The sequence below is a fragment of the Puma concolor genome, chromosome C2 (assembly GCF_028749965.1).
Source record: "Puma concolor isolate L17-30 chromosome C2, mPumCon1.1.hap2, whole genome shotgun sequence".
Classification (NCBI taxonomy): domain Eukaryota; kingdom Metazoa; phylum Chordata; class Mammalia; order Carnivora; family Felidae; genus Puma; species Puma concolor.
The window spans coordinates 28,507,846-28,514,388 of record NC_141675.1 but is presented as its reverse complement, the minus strand read 5'-3'; the positions used below and the strand labels follow the sequence as shown (position 1 = coordinate 28,514,388).

General features: G+C 42.5%; 1 non-coding gene across 1 annotated transcript; it reads left to right on the top strand.

The window, feature by feature from the left end:
• On the top strand, window positions 1-72 carry TRNAC-GCA (transfer RNA cysteine (anticodon GCA)). The gene has a single exon. It is a non-coding gene; the product is annotated as a tRNA-Cys (tRNA).
• Window positions 73-6,543: the final 6,471 nt, after the last annotated feature.

Genomic DNA, 6,543 nt, shown 5'->3' with positions numbered 1-6,543 from the left:
GGGGGTATAGCTCAGTGGTAGAGCATTTGACTGCAGATCAAGAGGTCCCTGGTTCAAATCCAGGTGCCCCCTCTGTGTTCTTTTGCTCTTCTTGGCAGCTTCGTTAAAATACTGGGTGTAGAGTGAGGAAAGCAAGGTGCCTAGGGCTCAAAATTTAAGGATGTGCTCACTCTCACATAAGTACCTTGGCTTGTTAATTCCCTTGCAGTAAAGCTGTGTGCATATAAATTCACATAAATACAGCCATACGTCCAGAGGCATATACACACATCCCACACACCAGATGTCCCCCGACCACATGCACACATCCTGACCCACACACCATCACACAGACCCACCAACAGACAAACATACATATGCATATGCATACCTGCATCTTCTCACGTGGACCTTTGTTTTTTCCTTTCTGGGTATTCGATCTTATTCACCAGACCCTTTCTAACCTCCTTTCTTCAAACTTTTAACCTTTTAATAGTTAGGATTTACAGAAGAGTTGTGAAGATACTATAGAAATGTCCCATATACCCTTCACTCAGCTTCCCCTAGTGTTAACATCTTGCATAACCATGCCACATTTATCAAAACTGTGAAATAAACATTGGTGCAACACTATTAGCCAAACCATAGACATCATTCAGATGTCACCAATTTTTCTGTTACTGTCTTTTTTCCTGTGGCGGGATTCAGTCCAGGATGCCATGCTGCCTGGAGTCATAACGCCTGCTTAGTTTCCTTCTCTGACAGTTACTCAGTTTTTCCTTGAGTTGTTGTTTGTTTGTTTTGTAATCTTAACACTTTTGAAAAGTCCTGGTCAGATATTTTGTAGAATGCCCCTCACTTTGGGTTTGTGTAATGTTTTCTCATGATTAGGCCAAAGTTGTAGATTTGGGGGAAAAATATCACAAAGGTCATGGTCATAGGCCCTTATCCTCCTGTCTTACTAGGGGTGGAAGAAAAGCACTGCAAACATTTAGGAGTCTGCTACATTGTAAAATGTTAAGAGTACAAGCTCTGAAGCTTGTGAGGATATACCTTCTGAAGTGGCATACCACACAGAAGGAAGCATATCACATGGTGGGTCTCTTTGGATTTTGGTGTTCATGTATTTGGATGTGCTTCTCTGGTATGTTTACTAGGTTTAAACAATAGCCCATAAGATTGTCTGTTGTTTTGTGGATGCCAGAACAAGAAAAAAAGTCTGCACTCAGTCCAGGCCATGGGGAAACCTATTCCTTCATGGGGATACTGTGACTTAGTACTGGAAGTATAAATGGCAACTCTAGCTTTGTTAATTAACCTTTTTTGCTTGTTTCAATAGCACATTGAATTTACCTCTTTTTAATGTTATTGCATGGCATATTGTAATTGTTTATAGGTCTGTGTATTAGTCAGACTAACTTTGGCAATAGTGTGGTGTCAGCCCTGAAATCTCAAGAACTTAATACAACAAAGATTTGTATCTTATTGATGCAAATCAACGATGTCCATCTAGCACAATGGGGCCTCCAGAGTCATTGCTGCAGGGGTAGAGAGAGTTGGAGGAGTCACCTAAGTTCCCAGCTGCCTTAGCCCTGGAGTGACACGCCTCACTTCAGCTCACAGTTCATTGGACAGACCTAGTCTTATGTCCCCAGTGTCATTGCAGTGGAGGCTGGGAAAGAGAAGAAAGCATTTGGATAGTTAGTGAGTACTAACTTTCACTGCCATAACTGATCTTACCTACTCAATTCTTTTTGATTCTTCTTGTTATCACCAGCAACTGGTAAATACCTTGCCCATGGTAAGGGCTCACAAGGTATTTGATGAATAACAACTTTTGGCTAATTGAGTGAATGAATAAATGAATGATACAAGATAAACAAGGTATATTCTTAAGTTATTTGGAAACTGATTCTATTATAAGGCAAGAATTATACCTCTCACATTTAAGAAAAAACAACTTGGGGCACCTGGGTGGCTCAGTAGGTTAAGCATCTGACTTTGGCTCAGGTCATGATCTCACAGTCCATGAGTTTGAGCCCTGCGTCGGGCTCTCTGCTGACAGCTCAGAGCCTGGAGCCTGCTTCCGATTCTGTGTCTCCCTTTCTCTCTTCCCCTCCCCTGCTCATGCTCTGTCTCTCTGTCTCAAAAATAAATAAAAGTATTAAAAAAAACCCCCAACTTATTGCTGCCTTATAAACAACCCTTAAAAGATTCAAACTTTTGTTGAAGAAGACAACTTTGTGTATGTCCATCAAGTAAAACATAGACTACTACCTTTTTTGTTTGTTTTTTTGCTGATTTATTTTACTTTGGAAAATAAATGTCTACTACTCTACCTCCCTTTCTAAAATTGTCCACATGAACTTTACCCATTATAAAATCAAAATACATTTACTGTATAAAACTTTAAACATATATCAAAGTTTATAGGAGGGAATAAATTGGGTTGCATCTCTACCACTATCTTTTGTTAACTGTTGTCTGTTAAATGTGATGGGACATGTGTGTGTATGTTTTATGTATGTACACATAAACATAACCAAAACGTATCAGGCATGTCTTAGGCAACATCTCAGATCCTCTTGTTCCTCACTGTTCCTGAGACCCTTGGCCAGCTTCTCTACCCTGGCAGCCATTGCAGTGGCAAGTGTGCATTGACTTTATCAATGATGGATGCCTCTGGCTTCCTACTCTTGGCTTCCCTCTTGCTTTTGAGTTATGAGAGGCCATGAGACCCGCTTGGTGCCTCCACCTACAGAACCTGGAAATGTTGAGGAGTTAATGCAGCATGAGGAAAACCTTTCACCAACAAGATACAGAAGTTGAGGGCTAAGTCTTCTTCTCCCTTCCTTGGGACAGAGTGTCCTGGGATGCTGTAGCTCATATACCCTCTGGAAGACAGCTTTATGGGATCAAGCAATCAGTTGCACTTGTTAACAAATGATGACCAGCTTGGAAACGCACCTTTGCACTGACCTAACCTTTCTCTGCCTCGCTCCCCCTTTTACCTCCCTCCTCCCTGGGGGTCGCGCTTTGTGAAAAACTAATAGCAGGTAAGCTTTTGCCTCTAGCTCTAGGTTCTGGGGTATCGAGATAATGCAGGCAGTCAGGATGGTCTGCCAGTTTTCCCTTCACCCTTTACCACAAGGCGATAGAAATGAATTGTATCCAGGCTTTCATTAAACAAGATACCATCTCTGCCTGATTCCAGCTGCCAACATCTGCATCTCTTCCCCTGAGTTCGTTCGTTCTTTCTTTCTTTCTTGGCAGCCAGAGCCCATTCTACATCTGTTTGAGGCAAGCTGGAATTGCCAGAGAATTAATGGCCCCTGGGAGCACCTTCAAATAACAGCTGGCAGAGGTTGCTGTTTAAATAACCCAGATTCCTTACCCCTCCCGTGGGATAGCTCAGCCATGATGCCATCCACCTCGGCTCCAGAGTTCTCAATGGCACTAAGCTGGGCTGCCCACAGCGTTAACTTGTATGACAAAACAACCTTTGTTGGCTGCTTCCCTTTTCCTGTCTCACTTCCCCTCTCCTCTACCAGTGTATCCTGTAGTCACTTCCCAAATATGCTATTTGAATTAGAATTCCTGAATTTTGCTGCCATGAGAGCCCAAATCAGGACATCAGCCTAAGACATAATTAAAAAAAAAACTCTTATAAACTGATCTTTTTCATTTAATAATATATCCTGTATGTGATGTTCAATATTCCAAAACTTATCTAAAATATAAGAGTGTAAATGCTGCTTGGTATTTATTGTATGGATTATATAAATGACATGTTGGGCATTTCAGTTTCCAACTTTCCTATCCAACTGTAATTAACCCAGTGCCAAACAGAGTTGGACAGGCTTTGTCTCCTGGGGTGAGAGTCGTAAATAAATGAGCTACAGATCAGTCATTTGTGCACATGATAAGAAGGAAATAGTCAACACAGAGATTTCCGCTGACTTCTATTTGGTGGTTTTTGAAGGTTGCCCTATAGCAGGAGTTCTTAGGAAAATATCAAAAACATCTCGATTATGTTCTACTTTGAAAGGAAATGAATTGCATCCAAGCTTTCATTAAGCAAGGTATCATCTCTGTCTCATTTCTCTTTGAAAAATAATGACAGCAAAAGCTCATTCCGTGGTACTTTGCTGCCTGATGGGTTTTGTTTCACTTTGTGGAAATTTGGGCTTCCTGCTTCCAAAGGGGGTATACCTCTCTCACCGTTAGACAGTTAGGATGACTTCTAAAGTTTTATTCCAGTCCCTTGAATGATTTGGGGCCAGTTAACCAACCTCTGTAAGTTCTGGGTTCTTTTCATTTTGTACATTGGAGTTAATAATAGTATTCCTCTTGCTAAGTTTGATGTCAGAGTGGTATAATGTTAATGAATCCATAGTGACTGCTCAGTAAATGATAGCAATTACTTTACCGTGGGTTCATTTTCAGTGGTGAAAGGAGCAGCACAGAGCAGAGGGTGGGACTTAAGAAATATCAAGGAGGGGCGCCTGGGTGGCTTGGTCTGTTGAACGTCAGACTTCACCTCCGGTTATGGTCTCCTGGTTCGTGGGTTCAAGCCCTGCATCAGGCTCTGTGCTGACAGCTTGGAGCCTAGAGTCTGCTTCAGATTCTGTGTCTCCCTGTCTCTCTACCCCTCCTCTGCTCACATCCTGTCTCTTTCTCTCAAAAATAAAATAAACATTAAAAAAATTAAAAAAAAAAAGGAATATCAAGGGGACATAGGGTTGGGACATACAGATACCTAATTAGATTCAGGGAACATGAATGTCTCTCTGCTCGAAGATATCTCCTCCCCACGTTCTTCCTGCTGCAGCTCAGATTTGGACCCGAAGCTGTGCATAATTCCAGCCCTTCTGCCTAGTGTAGCCATTCTCCAAGGAGAGCAGCAGCACCTTGGGAACTAGTTAGAAATGCAGATTATCAGGTTCCTCCTTTGACATTAGAATCAGAATCTCTGGGAGTGGGGCCTGGTAATTTATGTTTTAGAAAGCTACTCTTGCACATTAAGGTTTAAAACCACTAGTCTCATTTAAGACTTTAACCTGGCTTGCCCAGCACCTCCTCCCATGGCCAGCTCAGGGGCTTCTGCTTGATTCAGCTTCCTCCTCTTCCAGCTTTCACCCTGAGATGTTACTGTGTGTGCTGTCTCAATTATATACTCCTTTTCAGCTCTGAGTTTAATCTCTCATCTTTTGCATTATACTAGGACCTTAGATCTGCCATTGGGTGTGATTTCTACCCCTCCCTTCATCCCTGTGTCTGGCAGATCCAGACAACTTATCCTGGTGCAGTTTAGCCCCTGGGACCTCATTCTACCTGGAGCTTGATCAGGAAGCTGATATTTCCACCAGGTTTTGCCCCTGCAGGAGGATCAGCCCTTACTAGCCCAATGTTCAGTTTCAGTGCTGCCCCAGGCTCCAAGAGAGAGTAAGGCATGCTTTTTAAGATCTAGTCCCTGAAATCATAAACCATCATTTCTGTCACATTTTATTTGTTAGAAACAAATCACTATGAGTAGTTCACATTCAAGGGGAGGGGAACCCGGCTTTACTTTCTGATGGGAGGAGTCTCAAAAATTTGGGGGCATATTTTATAACCACAGAGTCCATCTTTGGGGAAAGCTCCCTTCCACATACCACTCAATTCTTTTTTTTTTTTTTAATTTTTTTAACGTTTATTTATTTTTGAGAGAGAGAGAGAGAGAGAGTGCGAGCGGGAGAGGAACAGAGAGAGAGAGAGGGAGACACAGAAACTGAAGCAGGCTCCAGGCTCTGAGCTGTCAGCACACAGCCCAAGGTGGGGCTCGAATTCACAAGCTGTGAGATCATGAGCTGAGCAGATGTTGGTTGCTTAACCAACTGAGCCACCCAGGTGCCCCTTCACATACCACTCAATTCTTAAGATGATCTGCTCTGTTGGCCTGTTCTGGCAGAGTCTAGATGCTCGCCTTTGTCTTTGGCCAGGTGTCCTAACCAGCCGCTAGACAGAGAGCCCTTTCTATGTATTTCTGATACTCAATCCAGGTTGATGTCACTATCCAAGGGGTCTTATCTCTTTATAATGACAAGTTTCAGTCATGTATTGAACACTTACCTTGTGATTGCTAACTGATGTATTGGGTATGCCCTAATTGCCTGTGTCTAACTTGGTGAGTTATTAACTTGAGCTAAGTTCCAACTTTTTGTATGTTAACCAGGCACAGAGCTGCCGTATAAATATATGCAGTTAGAAGAGAATGCAAAACTGCTCATCTGAGAGGGCGAGTTGCGGCTGAAATCTGGCTCACACTCCACTAGCTGAGTTAATTTGGACTCTGTGTGCCTAGAGGAAAGGGAGCTTGTTTCCAATGTGCACAGACAGACGTGCCATTGATTTGCTCAGCATGAAGCCCTCAGGGCTAATTTTCACATCCGTGCTTGTGAGCTAGCAGTGGTCCTGGTTGGATGTCTTTTTCTTGTACACAACAGAAACCAACTCAGACTGGTTTTAGCAAAACAAGAATTTAAATGGAAAATATCTAGCTTTCATATTTGGCTTCAGACATGG